A 19341-nucleotide genomic window follows, 5' to 3' on the forward strand; every position below is an offset into this window, starting at 1 on the left:
TACTGGTCCTTGCAAGTCCAAGGAGGACTAAAGCTCCTGTGAAGATGTGGATAGAGTTCTTAATTCAGCGCAGCAATGGACGACACTATAATACAAGACAGCATAAAGGGGAGTATGTAAATCATGTAGTTCAGGCAAATTCTTTAGCATCATAACATAAGAGTGTGATTCAACACAGCAGAAAGGGGTAGGTTTACTTAGAGATTTTAGCAGCTCTGATTTGATACCAACTAGAATGGCAAGTCATTGCATACATTTGCAGAGTAAAGCACATGGAACTAACCATTTCAAAGCAGGAGGCAGTCAAATTGGGAAACATTTGGAGGCATGTATGTTGGCATAGTCTGATCTCCAATACAGTGCAGAAAGGATGACAAGAAACTGAATACACTGTGAAGAGGTAAAATGATTAAATATGCCATTAACATACAGAAAAGGTTTATAGTAAGGATGCCAGTGAAAATACAACTCAGTTTTCCAAGCCAAGGTAGATCGTTCAAGATAATGCACATGACAACCTAAGGGGGGAAAAAACATTATTCAGCTGGCAGCTATTACTAATTTTCCATCAATATGCAATTTAAAAAATCAGTAAATTATCTTACTCAGAATGGTAAAGTGCACTTTCAGTGCTCTTTGTAATGATGAAAGATACTCTGGTCTCAGACCTCTATACAGGTCTAGAAAAAGGATAAAGATTCTTACAAAACAGCTATGCCAGTTGAAAACATTACCAATCAAACTTATGTAAACCATACTTTTGCAACTCAGTTCACAGAATAGTTTTAGGCAATCAGATGATCATGCAAAACTTTTTAAAACCTGCTTCAGGAATAGTCAGCTACTCCAGAGCAACCGAAGAAAACCAATTTCCAGCTGATGGGCAAAGACAAACAGTGATTCCTTGAACGAATACAGGTAGATTCCTTCCAAATCTACGCAAATAGGCACTGCGGCAGCTTAATGCAGCTACTGTGGCAGCTTAATGCAGCTACTGTGAGGTTAAGTTTAAGGCCTTGAGAGCTGCTAACTAAAGACGTAGGAAGTGATTAAAGCACATAAAGTCAGAAAGTTGAAGACATCATAAGATCTTAGCTGACTGAGTTCATGCCCTACTACTGAGCTTCACTACTGTAGTTCAAATATGGAGAGACACCACAGAAAATGCTATCAAATAATGCTGTATTTTCACAGCACAGCTAGATTAGGATACAGTTCTGCCCACACCCATGTAAGACAATTACTTTTATAAAAAGCCCTCAATATATTCCTCTCTAAACAGTAAAAAGTGCTGTTTAGTTCTGTTGTTTTGCCTTCTCTGACTACCATGTCATTTTAGAGAAATTATTTTACAGTAAGACATCATAAATGAATTCCCTTTTTGCAAGATGGCCTCATTTTGCAAGAAAATGGATACTAAAAATTTTTATATCAAGTCAGCATGTTACCAAGAAGCTTTTCTGTGTTTTTTGAATTTGATTAATGCAAGTCAAGGTCACTTCCTGAAAGAAAGATGCCTACAACTGTAGCTGCAAGCAAACTGGACTCAAAAGCTGGGGGATGGGAAGACAATACTGGCAATTGCTAGCACTGTCTCCAAAAATACACCAATTACGAAAGTTGAGTAAAATTTGGAATGTTTTACTACATCATTTCAGAAGTAACCTAATAACTAAAGTCTGAGTCTACAATAAATGTTCCAAGCAAACAAGATTCACCACGATGCACTGGCAAGCCTATAAAAAATGACTTATTCTGAGAAGCCTTTACTAAACTGTAGGCAATTCCCTCATTTAAAAAAAAAAAAAACAAACTATGTATGCTTTATCATGCAGTTCACAAAGCTAGTAAGAGACTGCCCTTAAATTAACAGCATGTCTCAGTCCTAGTGAGACTGTGAGGCTCCACCCAATTCACAGTGTCCTATTCGAAGTCATTTAGGAAAAAGGCATTTTGGGAAACCATGCAAACTCTTTACAGAAACCTACAGCATGTACTTTTCCAATTTCTGAAGACTGTATCTAGTGTACAAAAACAATTAGAAGTAAGCCATGTCCATCTGTAATGTATAAAGATATTTTAAGCCCTGTAAAGATATTTTAAAATAAGTTGCTTTAAAAAATTTGCCAAATTTCCATTACGCATGAGGCAAATCAGATGTCATTTTTCGTTCCCTGTTAAAACTAACAAGTCCTGAAAATAAGACCCTACCAAACAGAAATAATATTAATTTTGCTTTTTCTACATTTTGGAGCACCGCATTGGCAGTAGGGTGGAAGGAATCTATTGCTGAAATACATTTAAAACCGTACCCCAACAGACATTCCCACAAGGACACCTGGGACACACAGACATACACACACTAACCCTCAACTTAATATACTTCATCTTTAATAAAACAGTCTTGATAAACCCAGCATTGCAACAGATGTTTCATATCAGGCCGAAATTACGATGACCTACCGAATGAAAAATTTGACAAATTGCTGCAGTAAAAAGAAAGGAACCTTGCTAGTTTTGGGTGGGCATCTTTGCCTAAAATAGAAAAATAAACTACAGCATATCAATGCCTGTGCAGGCTTAACTAATCTGTGCTTAAGGATGCCTAACATTTGCCATCGCAGGAGCCCGTAATAATTCTTTAATGCCTGTCTCTGACGTACACCACAGAACTACTTTCTGGTTCAGACATTTAAAAAATGAGCGGAGAATTCTGCAGAACAAAGTGTAACCTTTTAATTGGTCCAAGAAATTAAAGCTTTGGAAGAGAAACTAGTCGAATGTCTAAACAAACTGAACTTTATCTTGCTGCTTCAATAAAGTTATCTGTATAGCTGGTAAGAGCCTTATTTAAAGAACTTGAACGTGCTCAGTTTTGTTTTAAATGAGTGGCCAAGATCCTCAAGTATTTTGTCTAACCAAGTTAGCTTTGTTGCTGCACAGCTCCTCCATGCTGACAGAACAGAACATGCTTTATCATTATATTACCAAGACCAGGAACAACTTTTCTCTATAAACCTGCAAGCTACAAAGCAGTTGAAGTGCCCGGCAGCACAGCAGCTAGTGAATAGGGATATTTTTCAAGGTTATACTGCCACACCCATACACAGCATCCACAAAGCATGAGGCAGCAGCAGAATCAAGGGCTTGGCAAAGGCCACCCTTACCTCTCCCATAATTCCTTACCTCCCTCCTAATTCAAGATTTCATTTGAAACAGTAGCTGGAGGTTGCAGCCAACAGTGCTAAAACCCCACTTTCCTGCCCCTCCAGCGAGTAACCCATGTTAAAAGGTGCACTCAGTTTAGTGACCAAGGCGGCACCCTGCTCGATGAGTACCTTACCGGCAAACAGAGTAGAAATTTCCTTATGGCAAATGATACTATTTTTTCCAAAGGCTTTTTTAAAGACATCCAAAAACTTACACTGAAAATACTAAGGATGTGAGGTCATTCAAAAAACTTCATATAGTGTTGTCAGTTCCACCTCTCAACGCTTCTTTAATCCTTGTTGCACATTCTTAATCTAACCAGATTCCTGAAACTGTGCACTGCACAGATGATGCAACAGACAAATAAGGCTATAGCAGTCTTTTCTGTGAACTGATAGGGGCCAGTCCCACACAAAGTCTCAAGCACTAACACGGCAATCACTTCCAATTTACTACACGGTGATAGGTGATCGTCTCTTAAATGGAGATCTGAATTCTGTCGAGGACCTGTATCTTAACTTGGCCTTTGCCCACCATGGGTACTTAGAGAGTTCCAGTGACATTTAGACCAGGACACATGGGGTTTTTTCCAATGGAGAAAATACATACTGGCTGATACATACTGGCTTGATTACGACAGATCACAACTTCCGATTAAGAACATTCTTTCTAGCAGACTTGAAACTGGCCTTTAAATCACCCATTTAACTGTTGGAATATATTTACACCCATCAATAAGGGTGGGCCCATAAGCATGAAAGAAACATACTCCATAAATCACACTGCCTTGCCTTTGGCACATTTTGCTAGTCAGGAAATGCAGTACTTATGAACATTCATTCACATGTAAGCACAAGAACTAAGTTATAGCATTTATGTCAGTAAATATATTATTTTACACTGGAAACGTTACACTTTTAAAAATGTAGATTCATATTCTGAAAAAGTGTTTGAGTGCTGTGGGGAGAGAGTAAGGGGGAAGGCATTTATCCATTACAGGGTTTCAGATTGTGTGAGTCTACACTGACTCACACAAACTGCCTTTAAGGGGAGTTAAATGCCTGGTGTCTTAAGAATGCTTTTGAGAATCCTACTTAGTATATTTTTCCATGGTGCAACTAAAATAGATTAGTTTTTAAATTTATTGAAAAACACACATCGCCTTTGTTTTTAAGATTAGATCTTGGTATTTGCTGATCTAATAATAATTAAAGGCCTGTTAATGAAGTTAATGAGTTTTGGCATAACTAGACTCTCAGATTTCAGAGTACAAGACCAGAAACTAGTAAAACCAAAATAAGCTACTGAAGAAAGGAAACCAAAATAGTTCACATTTTCCATGCATAGCATAAGTGCTTATATATGATTTTTAATTGAAAGGAATAAATACAGCTACTTAATACAAAGGTGACATTTCTAAACGCCAGTTTGTCCTTGAAATATGGAAATGTTTCAAGCTCAGTGCCATAATTAAAATCTCATTAAGTCTGAGTAAATGCAGGTACACTTCATTTGGCTGCAATAGGTATTCATTTAGTTCAACAGAAATGCTTACCATTCAATATTTGAAGCAAAATCAGTTGTCTACCTATGTTATACCAACAGATTTGAGCACCCCATTAATTAGGATCTCCCTTCCTCTTTTTCATTCATAGTGAACAGAACTCAGAACAGAGCTTTGAGCGAAATTGCAAAATTAGGACAAAACAGAATTCCCCCCAAATCAGGTCAATTAATCTCTCCACAATACTGTCAGGTTATTATCAGAGAGCATCTGCTACAATTTACTGCTCAAAACAAAGTTGTAGTGGTATTGTGTATGTCTCTGGTCAAATAAAATCTTAACTTCAAGGGCTCAATTATTTAAAAATTAAGCAAAGTAGAATAATAAAAAGGAAAAGCCCAAAGGTTGGTATCTTTGCTCAATGCTACATAAAACAGAGTAGTGCCACCCAGAGAGGTATTAGAGACTGGAAAGTCACAGTCTCCTCTAAGGCCTACAAGAAAAGGGCAACAGGCAAGTTCTACTACCTGCAACAAGTTAAATTTCAGTTTATAAATAGTGATTGAACACAGGAACCACTTTCAGATAGCCTACAGAATCCCCATCCTGAGAGGCTTTTAATACTTGACTGAACAAAACCTTGACCAGCCAGCACTAACTTTGCTCACGGTGTTTGGATTGATGCTAGTACAATTACACGATGAGTTTCAGTAAAACACTGTCATCAGGGAATTATGTACTACAGGGTATTATGTACTACTATTACAGAAACAAACTGGTATGTAGTATATAAGATACTGAGGTAAATCATTATAAAAATGGGCCACTAAGACAGGAAAGTAACATTACAATTGATTCTACTTTGTTTAATTTTAAGATATATTACCATATTCTTTCTGGTTCTGATTTAAGAGATATGTTTTATTAAAACATCATGTATGCTTTATATTTTGCATACATACCTCAACAGTCCCATCTTTATTGGACACAGAGTATGTAATCCTAACTACAACATTCATTCCTACCATCAAGGATCTTTTTTCTCTCCCATTTATGAGAAAAAAAGGCATGCTTTTGAATAAGACTCTCAGTGCCTTCTGGATATTTTTTTTTTTTTGGTCCAAGTTTTGCTATTCTTTACAAGGAATTTCCATTGCATAAAAACCTTATGCTTCTAGTTTTTCTAATGTTCTGTGAAAGAAGCAGTATCTTCACTTTCATTAAAAAGCCATTTTTCAACAAATCTCACATTAGGCCCCCAAGGATCCCTCAAGCAGGCAGAAAATCAGTCTTATTCATGAAAGTTTCTATATAAGTGCCCCTTCTCTAACGCTAATGTTTATCTGCAGAGCTCTCCAAAATGACACTATCGACATTAGCACAAAAATTTCAAGTAATTTTAGGAAGATTAGCAGCCATTCTGGAAGTTAGTATGACAGGTCAATGACTACCAAAACCAGATGGGATGATATCCTTCCTCTTCAAGTGCCAAAAGCATTTATAATGTCTTCAGATCCAGTTCCTTCCTTGTTTATAGATAAATAGCTAAGCAGTTGTACAGTTACACATCATCAGGAAGCAAATTTTATGTATTCTTATATGGTGCGCTGTGGAAATGCCAGGACAGAGCTGTAGATTTTTTTATTATTACTTTTTCCTTAAATACATTTTTTTTTAGCTCCCATACAAGTAGGCAAACTGAATAGTATCTAACATTCAACAAAGCCCTGAGCTGAAGAGACACTGTTTGATCTTTAAAGTTAGCATTCAGCCACATCTCAGAACTGAAAAGTTGTCATATTAGCATCTCCTAAACAAATCAAACATAGTAACTAACTGAGGAGCACATGGTTATGCACTTACGTCATGCAATTGGAGAAGATGGGCTGTGAAGTGTGATCGATACAATGTGTTTTCTTATCGGTAAATGTCAAGCGTGTTCATCCGGTGAATGACCCTCTGCTACAATACATCCCACACAGTGTGGAAAGTTCTGTTTACGTTATGTTTTTATACACGGGAAGTTATGTTCTTAGGCCCCGTCAAAATTATCAGGAGAAAAACTGTCTCTGGGCCTAGAATAGCTTCTCTTTTCAAAATCCAGTAAGTATTTTTTAGGGTACCTAACAGTCCACTGAAAGTTCAAAAACCTACAAAGACTTACCTACTCCTAAGCTTTCATCAGTACAAAAACTTCTTAGATTCTCATACAGATGAAGCCTATAAGTAAGAGTGTACCAACAATAACAAGATAATCAGAGCATACCATGGAGGTAACACACAAAAAGAGCATACAAAACTTAAGCCTGATATCATTAATCCTCTTGAAGAATAAAATTGATGTAAGCTTTTTTTAATGGAAAGTAGATTTATGGAAGACAATATGCTCAGACTAGTGCCTGAATCCAGTCAGGACCAAAAGTTATTTATCACTTGTCTTCACCTCGTACTATTTAGCTCAGTTGTGACAGAAAGCTTACCTAGCACAGTATTCATTATAGCAGAAGCCAGTAGGAATGCCTAAAAAGAAAAAGCATATGAATGTGTTTTAGCATACTCTAGAACTTTACAGTCTACTGTTCAGGAATTTCGTTGTTCAAAAGGAATGAGTCTCCTAGCTGCTGGATATTCTGTGGCAGTCAGTTCCGTAGCTAAGGTCTACATTATCGGAAAGTATCCTTTTTTTATTTTTAACCCTGTCATCTCATAATGAGAGTAAGTGAAATGAGTGGAGAAGAAAGCACTTTCTTCCTGTTGATTTTCCATTACACTTGTGGTTTTGTATAGATCTGCCTTGTACTTCAAGGCCAAAATAACAATAAAAAAATTAAAAAAAAAAAAAAAAAAAAAAAAAAAAAAAAAAAAAAAAGAAAGACATGCTGGAAATTTGTGTCTCATTAAAAATACAGAGAAACATAGTCCATTATACTCTTTGATACTGCATGTACCAGAAATACTTCTATTCAAGAGGAAGGCATAGCGTGACTACATAATAATGCAGTCTTTTCAATTTTCTAACCCTTTTCTTCACTGACAATACTCAACTTTTGGAACACTACTTAGCACTGGTCTGTCATTTTGACAGAGGAATTAATTCATTTTTATTTTACTGAGTGGAGGAAAACTGAACAAAGATCTATTTGCTATAGCATACCTCCTTTCTTCCCTAAGTAAAACACTAGGACCAAAAAGACCAAAGCATCACTGGAGTAAGGCCAAGTCTCCTAAACCAAGTGGTAGGGATATATGCAGTCAGTCACTCTGAAAAGAAAGTTCTCTTAAGTCACTGTGGCTTCTTCTTCAGTGGTCACACTGACTGGAATTACTACCTGTAGTTACCAAATCTACCTCTGTAGAGGAGAAGAATAAAGTATCAGAAGTAACAAAACCACACTAGAGCCTGCTACCAGAACAAGAAGTATTTGATTTTTTTTCTTCAAGTTGATCAAATCTTCATGCATTAAGCCTTTGGTCAGTGCAGAATTTAATTTTAGTTTTAATTGCAGAATTGCAATAAGCAGAATAAAGACAAATGTAAAACCGAGTTCAGAGAACATCGTAACTTCTGTAAGGCCGTAGCATCTAGCCCTATAGTGAAACATCTCATCTTCCACCCTACCTTTATCCAAAGCCAAATCAACAAAGTAAGTTGGTTTTAGGCTTTGACAATAAACACATTTCATTTATCTCAGGGAGAAAAAGTCTCACTAAGACTTAGAAATCCCATCTCAAGCTTTAACTTTGCATCAAATTTGTAAAGTAACACATTTATATAAGATATCCAAAATGTATACAGAGTAACAGCAGTAATTTAGATACTTTTAATCAGCGAGCAATCAATTAATACACAATTCACAGTACAATCCTTACATAAGCTGGAAAAGACATTAAGGTTCATGTCAAGTTCAACATGCTCTACTTTTAACTTTAGTCATTAGCATTCTCATTAGCAGTAACTTAATACATGAGAAAGGATTATGAGCAGTCAGGAAGTCAGATGTTGAAATTTTTATAGAATTATTATAAAAAAAAAAAAAAACCCAAAAAAAAAGCAGTCCAACAAAGAGAGGTAACAGAAAAGGAAGCACAATGGCCCTGACACAGCTCGAGAGCTGTGGAAATGTATTATGCTGTCTTAAAAAGACGAAATTCCATTAATCTGCCTTTGAAGGGTTCAGGTTTTATATTTTCAATTAATACTAGAAAGACAAGAGTTTGTTGTGATGTTGCTTACTTTTTACACAATACAGTAGCTTAGCTCTTGCTCTGGCATTTAAGAAAACGAAAACCTCAATTGAATGTATGAAGGATCCTTTACGCCTACCCCAAAAGAGCAAGTCAAGAATAAATATCTGTAGTGACAGAAAGACAAGACACATTCCAAGCACAGAGTCCTCTACACCTTGGAGAAAGGTCAGGTAGCTTTTGGTAAACAAGAGCAACTTACATAGAAAAGAGCTTTAAGGTAGACCAATGAGGTTGAACCTGGTAGACCCCTTCAGTTTGATTTTCACCATTGTATCTGAAACTACAATAATTTTAAAAATAACGACTAAATAGTCCTTAACTTTTTTACAAGAGATGTGTTTCCTAATGTCTTTCTTCCTTTGTATATTAAAGATAGGATTATTAAGATTTCTAGCTTAGCAGCATACAGTCCTTACTGGAAATGCTGGTTTACAATTACCATTGGAAGCGAGAAAAGATGTATTGTCACCTAGCAGCAATCACATAGAAATAGGAACAGTTAACACACTGTAAAACAAGAAACTGAAGTAATATAATCAGTAGTTGATACCCAGCATGAGAGTGGTTTATGCAGTCTTGCATATGAGAATTTATTTCTTGACAATTGATTTTCAGCAAACACTTGTTCACCAAATAGTTTGAAGTTTCAGTCAGAAGAAGATTTCTAACTGAAATTCCAGCAATAAAAGCATGCCTGCATGTTATTAAAGGAAACAGTGGAAAATTTCTCAGGCTGACATCCAGAATGTCTGCGGTTCTTTTTCATATTTCTCTTCTTGCAAAGCATTTATTAAACCAGACCCTAAAAGTGCCTTTTTTTTTTTTTTTTTAATTAATTTATTGGCGCCTGGAAATTTCCACTGCTTTTAAAGAGCTTTTTAAAAAGCTCTCTCAAATACACTGCTCAATCAACCTTCCACTTCTGCCTAGACAGACTCTTTAGTTCAAAGCAAAAGTTTGACTGCTACAAAGTAGAGCTAAGATGAGGGGGAAAGAAAAAATTTTGTTCATATAACAAAAGCATTGCTTGCCCAATCTGAAGTATTATCATACTATGTATTACTCTTGATAGAGGTCACTTGAGGCTCAGCTACAGAGAAATAGATGGGTAAGAGAAGACAAAGCAGCTGATAAAGCTACCTTGTAGCTGTACATTTGAACAGAAAGTACAGTGGATGACAGCACAAGCTATTCTGCTCCTGTCAAGTGATGGCTCACCTTCAACTCTCTCAAATTTGCACTCATTTTCCATTGTTCCTGAATCCCACTCATCATCCCTGTTATTTGCTTACTGTCTCTCACACAGCCAATACAAGTCCAGCAAGTTTACTAGCACTAGTTCTATATCTCACCTCTACAAACCTTTTTCATCAGCCTTGAACACACACCACCAAGGATTAGGGGGTTCAACAGAAAACCTACAGTTGTAATACAAAAGTCTTTGAAAACTACTTCAGCCAGGGAAGATGTTTTCTTTTCTCAGGTTTCTGGGCACTGATTAGAGAAACTGCCTTCCTTTTAAAGGGGGGGATCAAATGTACATTCTAGGTTAACAGGATTTGTTGGCTTGTTTTATCTTAATCAAGTGAATAGTACTCTTGCTTTTGTTGCCATTAGCACTATCCTTGAATCTATGACTAGATAAGTACTTGAAATACTGATTAAGAGGGGATTCTTTCAATTACTGCCTAAGCAATATGCTGACTGATGCCCTGCCCATTGAGCTAGAAATCTCTACTCTGAACATCAAAAAGGCTGCCATAGGAGATAAAACCAGGAGAGTAATATAACAGAAGATGCTGCTATGTCTGCTTTAGTTCATTGCAGCAGCATAGATGGACCGAGCACAAAAAAAACTGCAAACCAAGTTATAATTCCCTATTTCCACCTAACCTCTCTAGCCTAGCCTTTATGGGCAAAGAAAAATTACTATAGGGGAAGATGTCTGAAAAGCCTATCCAAATCACTGGAAAAGAAATTGCAAATTTTTGTTTGAAATCATCTCCTTAAGACGTAATCTGCCAAAAAAATGGAAAGCCATTTTTAAGTTGTCGTTATTAATACGAGAAATTAGTTTTTGAACCTTCACTAGTTCTTCCATAAGATTCAAAAAAAAAAAAATGTAGCATTTCCATATACTGATGGCTTATGTGTGCACACAGACGTATGCTCCTAATATCTGTCTAAAAGGTTTTAGAAAAAGTTTTTCCATCCAGACTACATTAGCTGCTACCCCCTCAAACACACATAGCAGCAGAAAGCAAGTAGCAAGGTTTACCTTTTTCTGTGACTTACTAGCCTCCAGAGAACGCGATGAAAAAAACCAGCAACGTTAAAATGTTAATATACTCTATAGGGCAATCGCCAAAGTGTCAGAATTACAAATTGAGTGCACAAATCAAAACCAGAGGAATGCTACCTTTGATTAAGATTTATTTAGTTCTTTGGACTCAAACAGAATGAACCAGAGAACTCTTCTCCTGACTGACTGTTCTGAACAGTCGTTTCCCCAAAACACTGGAGAGAACAGGTATTTCACTGGGTTTTTTTGCAAGTAAATTGTTTAGTTATGTCTTTTACTTAAGCCGTCCGTTAAAAGATATGACAACAAAAGCCACCAAATCCAACCCCCCATTCCATTACCTGTTCAACCACTTTGGGACGTTTCAGCGAGGCAGGGCATTCTGTTACTAGACACACTGCACACAAAAGACTAAAAATCCTTCATGAGATTAAAGGCAAGGTAATTTTGTTTCACTATTCAAAAATCAGTTTATTGATAACTGTAAATTTAAAAAGTCACCAATTAAGTCTTATTAAATTAACAGGACATACATCTGAAATATACCTCCCATTTATATGATGCACAAAATAATTTGATTTGCCTTCACTCAACTAAATGCAGCATACAAATAATCAGAGTGAGTGGAAATATACTCTATAGCAGATTTAAATCAGCAGCAGTTAAATTCTTTTACAATTGCTTCTTTCCTAAAATGCTACATCTAGAAACATCAATAGATCTAGCCAGGAGGGAAACAAATGAAAAACTACATAGGCAGGCTGCCCCAGCATCAAGGGTAGATATTCTTCACCACCTTCTCACATCCTTGGCGGAAAGGATACTATTCCTCCCCTCCCATTCTCTTCCATTTTCTTAAAATTATTAAAACAAGTCAGAAGAATATTTAAGATATTTCTAAATGCTCAAAAAGCTTGAACATGAATTGCAGAAGATGCTGTATCATACGGTTGTTTATGATCACCTTTTCAAGGGAAACTCATTTAAACGCAGGAGCTAAAGCAGCCTGTAGTGTCAGACGGTAGTGTCCAATACCTTTTCACATGCTACAAATTGTTTAATTTTGCAGACAAATATAATCAAAACACATTTTTTCTTCCCAGAGTTCTTGAAAAATAAAAACACTCCCCTTTCTATGAAACTGTATAACAGAGATTAATCTTGAAGGTTTTGCGATTGTGATTTCTTGTCCATTATTAATTAAAAAACCCACCGTGATCAAAAGATAAGGTTCCATTGTAGAAGAGATCTGCTTCTTTCTAATCTGCATGTTGTCTCAGTTATATGTTAGAGTATACATCATGGACACAATGCAAAAAACTAACAACAACAAAAAACCACAAACACACACCCCAAAAATTGGTAACTAGGTAATGCAAAACTTCCAAGTTAATAAATCCAAAGCCAGGATGAACAAGGGCCTCAAATGAACATTTAAAAGAAACACAAAGCCACAGGTGAGCCCAAAATGCACACAAGTCATATTCCAAATAAAATCAGACTGGCAACAACATACTGTAATCAGAAGAGGCACTTAAAGTGAGGCTGAATGCTGGGTTTATTTTGTCTATCACATGCCGTATCCCACAGCCTCTATCTTCACATGTCAGCAGTGAATCTACCAAATCCACTGGTATTAGTTAAAAAAAGAGAAAAATACAGTAGTAGTAACAGAGCTGAGGGAAATTCTTTACAACAGTCAGTTGAACAGCCCATTGTAACAGCAGTTAACAGTAAATAGAACTACTGCATGCTATAACACACAACCTTGTTTAAAAAAACAAAAGTATATACAAAATATTTGTTATGTAAATATAATAAAACTGAAATAAAACAAAAAGCCCAAACTCCCCAAAAAGCACCCAATTTTGTCTGTTTCCTCTAAAGCCAAGCCTTTATTCTCTGGTTTTTGTTCATATACTATTTGCTTCTATGAAGCTATATTTTCTATTCAGAACATACAAATTCATTTCACGTGAAACAGAACATTTTAAGATGGAAATATTCCATGAGAAGATATTTACTTTTACCATAGTGATGACAGAATTTTAAGCTTATTGTAAGAACCCATTTTAACTCTATTACAGATACCATATACTAGATATTGCCATCCCTCACACTTTCAGATTTCCTTTTCTTTTGTCTTGTTATTCCAGTTAGAATACAAAATTCTATTTTCCGTTAACATCTATCTAAAAGAGGAAGAAGATACTGAGGATTCAAATGAGTCTTAAAATGAGCTGACAAATTGAGAAGCTTTGCTTTTAAAGGAAAACTCGACCGTGCTAAGGAGTAGGAGCAGAAACCACAAACAGAACCAACTTTAGAAGCAAAGAAAGAGAATTGTGGGAATTATCTCAACCTCACGCTACATTGTAACTCATAATCACCCTATTTATATCCCAGAAACACTAACGCCTAAAGTGGCATGCGACGTCGGGGGAAGTGGGGGTGGAAATCTCATCTCCACCCCTCAACAATACAGTTTCAGTACAACTACGAAGCAGAAATGGATAAGAAGCATGGAAATAAACCTTTCAGTTGCAGTATTTTTTATTCCTTTTCTTATTACCAGAGATAAGGAGACAAGAGAAGTCAGCTCTAAAACTTACCGAGGCTACAGGATGACCAGGAGAATGCAGATATCAAGGTCTTTGGAACCGCCTCGGTACCAGATAAACCCAGATGAATGGCAGAGAGGGCCATTCTAACCGAGGTATTTCACCACACCTCGCCTCTCCTCAGACTGAGAAACCGTGGGTCAGACGATTCTAAAGCCAAGTCCACAGCGACCTCAGGTCTCTTTGTATTCTACGGAGAACCTCCACCCAAAATCACCATACTTAGATAAAGGAAGCCTTCAGTCCACGCATCAATTCCCCGCCACTGCCCCAGGAATGCCCCTTCAAAACTCAGTCACCAGTAAAGTTAAAATAGCTAGAAAGAGGTAAAGACAGAACACATTGCCCGGGGAATCCCCCCATCTCCAGCCCTGGGAATACTCCTCACACACACAACCCATCTACGCTCCCCTTCCTCCTTCCCTCAGGGAGCCACGTTCATACTGCGGAGGGGGGCGAGAGACAGAAAAGAGCCGCCCCTCAGGGCCACCCCTAGGCTTCTCCCTTCCCCGGCGAGGGGCAGCGCTCCCTCCGCCATCCCAGTCCCAGCCCAGCGCTAGAAGCAGGGGAACACGAACCAGAACTCCTCTCTCTCCAGTCGTTACTCACGCCCTGCCTCCAAACCCCACTCACCTGGGAAACGAGCCAAAGCTCAGCTACATCTCCGTCTCCCCCGCACTCAACTCCGCACCGCCATTTTCCTCACTGCCTGGATTTAAATCGGCACCGGAGCGGAGTCACCAGGCGGCATGAGACATTGTGGGACCTGTAGTGCGGCTCCGCGCGGGCGTTCACGGGACTCACACGCCCTTGGCAAGGGGGCTCATGGTACTTGTAGTCCGACCCGGGCTCGCCGTCGGAGCTGCGGGGCTCAGCCGGGCGCCACAGCGCTCCGGTGTCGCTCTGCGTTGCCGCGGTCTCTGCAGAAGGGCGGGCTCAAAGGAGGAGGAGGAAGCGGTCCCAGGGGAGGCTGCCTGTGCCGTGTCCCGCTCGGCGCGTTCCCGCGGCGCTTGCACAGCGCTTCTACAGGTCACAAAATGCCGTATCTGTATCATAAGGAGCGTTTTACTGCGCCCTAGAGTTCAAAATACAGTGCGATGCCGACCCTGGGTCGGGCGATGTCCTCCTGTTTCTACTGAGCTCTAGCTGTGGGTCCTGATTGTCTCTGGTCCTGTACTCATGGTTCTTAGGGAGTTTTGGTTCTTGTTTCGTTTGTGTGCACTGTGTGTTTGCACATGTTGGAGCTACTCTCCCTGTGGCCACAGCCGTAAGAGAGCAGGACAACTGAAAAATTGTTTTTCATGTTACTCTTCAAATTTTCACGGTCTACGTTGGGCTTCCTTCACCACGCCAGTGAGACGTGCAGCACCATCGCGAAGGCCAGCTCATCTGGTGGCTCGTCCCTGGAGAGTAAATGTTGCGTGGTGAGTCTCTTGATGCGTCTGAGCTAATGCTGTGCTGTCATCAAGTCACCTCATTCTGATTTAAACTGTCCCAGGGTGATGAAAGTACACACTGAAGTAAAATATGCCTGTGGAAAGCTTTGTGCTCCCAAAGGATTGGTCTAGGGATGTGCAGTTTCTAAACTGCACAAGTAATTCAGATTCCCACAGAAACCTGCTGGGCCAGGACTATCAGGAAAGTGGCATCTTCACTGCCAGCTCAATAGTTATTTTCCTTGAAAATTTATTTTCCTGTCAAGATCAGAACAAAATGGTATTCATGCTCCACTTGCAAACCACAGAGCAGGGTAAATGGTGTAACTGTGTACCTTTTTCCTGCTTTCTTCACTCTCTCAAGGATGCCTTGGACTTCTCTGGCTCATGGCAGGATAATGAGCAGCTGGGTCAGTCACTGGGTGTCCCATCAGAGAGACCTCTGGCTGGAAAACCCTTTGACACCATCAGGGCTGCCCCAGCACTGCCAGGGCCACCCCTTACCCATGTCCCCAAGTGCCACACAACCGGAACCACTCACTGACACAAATTGGGCTGAGGGCTGCAGACACAGCATCACTGCTCATTGGCAGGCAGGCTGAAGGGTCCCAGAAGGGCTCCAAAACCCTGGCCTTCACAGGCAGGGTGGATGGTGTGGAGAGCACAGGGTGCAGAGTGGAGCAGCCCAAAGCCAGACTTGGGATCATTTCCTTGCAGTTCAGGGAACCCATGCCCGAAGCATCTTTAACTCCATTGTGCTTGGCACCTTTTTGTAGGTGTAGGTTTTTATGCACTTGGAAACAGCTTTTGGGATCTGCCAGTGAATTGTCCCAACCAGAGACCTTTTTGCTGACCGAAAAGTAGCTTTTGAACCCCAGAACCACAGGGTTTGTGTCATTTTACAGTAGCAGAGTGAGACCAAATTGATTATCCTGTTCAGCAACACGGGTGCCCATGAGGGCCAGGTCAGCTGGGACAGCCTTCAATGTTGTGTGTTTTCCTCCCTCAGAGAAAGAGAAACCACTTGGCTTTACTATGCAGGGTTTACCGAGGCTGTGAATTGTAATCCAGAGCATCTTCAGGCTCCTGGTGCTCGGGGCTGTGGTCTTTGGTGTGCAGAACACACCCCCATCTGTCTGACTTGGGTTTGGATGCACATTTCTGGAGTTACTGGAAGGACTGGGAGGAGGCCAAGAGGGTAGTGGGAAGAGCTTTCTCCCAGGTCTGAATACCTTCAAGGCTAGGATGATTTTTAAATGTGTGTCGTCTTTTGTTTCCCAGCCCAGGGCTAAGTTGGTGTTCCCTGAATTGGATGCAGAGTTAGGGATCCAAAGGATCATGGCAGCACTGAAAAAGTCAGGATGAAACAGTCCTCAAGAAACTCAACTTTCTAGAACATCAAGATAAAATCATACAGGAATGACCTTGGCAGAAAAGCCTGGTAAAGGAAATCTGACAGGAGTTTCAGAGCAGAAGTTCAACTTTATAGCAAGCCTGAACACAAGGATGAAAAACAAACAATGGAATTCTGAAAACCAAATCCACTGTTCCTGGTGGATGTTACTGATTGAATTTGATAGGAATGGAAATTGAGAGGTCCAAAACAAGCTGTAGTAAGCCCTGAGCTGGCACTGGCAGGGAACCAGGGTTTTGTGTTCTTAGGAGCAGGCACTATTTGGAAATGTCTAAATGTCTGATTTGGGGGGGGGGTGGGGGGATGGCTTCCAGTACAAAGCAGAGAGTGAGTGGATCCTCAGATTTCTTGGGGAAGGGCTTCGTGACAGACATTGTTGTGAGCTTCATGAGTGCCAGAGGATTTTCCAGGTCATTCTTTCCTTTTCAACAGTCGTTTGTGTGATGAGGGCTCCCAGGTAAGAATTTAAAAAGAAAGCACCAAAACCCCCAAAGCACAGAAGTCTGCATGGCTTTGAGATCACAAGTACAAAGCAGAAAGGAGCAGCTGATTCTGCCTGTGCCTTCTTGAAAATCTGTTCCTTGCTGATTCTGTGTGTGTGTGCAGGGGGAAATAATTGCTTATGTCTAAACCAGTCACATCCTTATCCCCTGAAACTGGAGCAGGTTGCTGCCATCACGGAGCCTCGCGTGGGCACCGTGGTTTTGTGCCTACAGTCAGGGCCTTTTCTTTTTTGGGGGTCTCTGTTCCCCAGGCAGCACATTTGTTAACCTGAACAGTGCTTCAGCGGGAGGGAAACTCACGTGCCAGGAGCTCTCAGGTTTGGGAGCATCCACCCTGAGTATCTCAGATATCAAAACCTTGGACAAAACGATAAAATTGTCCTGCTACCTGAAGACTTCTTGTAAGAGTAACTTTGAACAGAGAATGTCTTTGCTTCCCTGCAGTTGCTGAGAGCAGCTGGTGTTCATTTCACTTTGAAGTTGATCGGATACCAGTCCAATTGCTAATTCGAAGTTAGACAATTGGATCCTGACTGTAAAAGAACAAGTGATATTTTCTGTTTCAGAGTTGTATTCCAGAGGTATTACAAAGTGCTGCCCGTGCCAGCAGAGCTGCCTATGAGCTGATCCAGGATCACAGCCTCCTCACGTGGGTCCTACACAGCTTAGAGAAAAGGTAAGCGGAGAAGTACAGGAGAAGTGGGAACAATTCTGCCTCACTGGTAGGCACTGTATCTCCTAGAAAAGCTTCTCCCTTCCATCTTCTGTGCCCTGTTTCGAAGCAGTGCTCCAGTTTAGCCTGTAGTGATGGGTCCTACATCCTTTTCTGGTCAGGTAACTAAACCGTTTTGGTATTTACATACCTGTCAGAGGAGCTTACATTACTCCAGTGTAATTTGTGAGGCAGTTTCTGTTCTAACAAGTTTTTGAATGCTGCTCAACAGCAATAGACCTCATTCTGGATGTTTGAAGGTGAGAGAAGAGGTGGTCACATCCCAGGAGCCTGATTTTGGAATGCTTAATTTAAACAAATTATCGGTTAGGGGTTTGAGCATCCCTTGGATGGCCCTTGGAGCAGGCAGTTCTTGTTTAATTTCTCTTCATTCCTTTAATGTCTTTCAATTATTTCTTAAGCAATTACTGCAATTAGGATATAGAGTCGAGACAACAGCATTTCTGCCTTGTTGGATAGGGAAGTCCAGGCCCAGTTCCTTGGAGAGATCGAGGGGATGGGGAGCTGAGCCTCACACTGGGTATTTGTAGTGGAAATTTGGTGAGGAAGAAAAGAGAGAAAAGATCCCCCAAGGAGTGATTAAGGCCAGTTCTGCTGCCTTTGGGTGTTTCTGCTGGCAAAAAATCATCCTGGTTCAACGGGACTTGAAGAAGCAGGGGTATGTGCCAGGGGGCCTTTGCTGGGACCCCCAAACCCTGCTCAGGAATGCTGAGAAGTGTCAGCTCCAGAGGAACAATAGAGAGGGGCTGTGCTGGGAGCCCTCAAATTCCAGTCAGAGATGCTGGACACCTTTGGGACGCTACTGAGAGGCTCCAAGGTCTGATGCGCCTCGGTCCGGCCCCGCTCCCCGGTTGGCCTGAGGCGTCGCTCCCGCCGCCGCCCATTTGGGAAGCGGCGGAGCCGTGGCCCCGCTGCCGCGGCCTCTGCGGCAGGTGCTGCTGGGGCCCGGGAAGGACGGCGGGAGCTCCCCGTTGAGGTCCCGGCCGGGAGTTCCCTCTCCCGGGGCACCGGGGAGACGGCGGGGGGGGGACGGAAGCGCGGGAGCGGGGCGTGAGGGGACAGCGGGGGGGGGGGGGGGGGGGGGGGGGGGGGGACGACGCGGGGGGCGGGAACGGGCGGGCTGGGATTGGCGGGGCCGGCGCCGCCTCCGCTTGTGATTGGCTGGGCTGGGCCGGCCTGGGGCATAAATACCGTGCCCTGAGGGGGTGTGGGCGGCGCGCTAGGGGTATGTGGTCGGAGGAGTGGCGCTGCGGCAGGACGGGATCCCGGCGGTTGCCCATCCGAGGAGCTGCGGTGAGCATGGACGCGACTCCCGCGTCTGCCTGCGCCAGTGTCCAGGGGCTGGCGGTGCCCAGTTCTTTCTGCCGCGT

General features: G+C 41.0%; 1 protein-coding gene across 10 annotated transcripts in view; it reads right to left on the minus strand.

Annotated features, from left to right (window-relative positions):
- The window catches only part of NCOA3 (nuclear receptor coactivator 3), a 53000-nt gene extending 38309 nt beyond the window's left edge, over positions 1-14691 (minus strand). For 3 of the 10 annotated variants that reach the window (XM_066331024.1, XM_066331023.1, XM_066331032.1), the window contains exons 1-3: positions 14519-14691; positions 9162-9242; positions 7195-7234 (exon numbers count right to left, since the gene is read on the minus strand). The gene's annotated coding sequence lies outside the window, so the exon portion shown is untranslated. Of the gene's footprint in view, positions 1-7194; positions 7235-9161; positions 9243-13876; positions 14451-14518 lie in introns of those variants that run through there. The other 7 variants (XM_066331034.1, XM_066331033.1, XM_066331030.1 and 4 more) reach the window with 5 other exon arrangements.
- Between the last annotated feature and the right edge of the window lie 4650 nt (positions 14692-19341).

The sequence above is a fragment of the Sylvia atricapilla genome, chromosome 16 (genome assembly GCF_009819655.1).
Source record: "Sylvia atricapilla isolate bSylAtr1 chromosome 16, bSylAtr1.pri, whole genome shotgun sequence".
NCBI classification, from domain to species: domain Eukaryota; kingdom Metazoa; phylum Chordata; class Aves; order Passeriformes; family Sylviidae; genus Sylvia; species Sylvia atricapilla.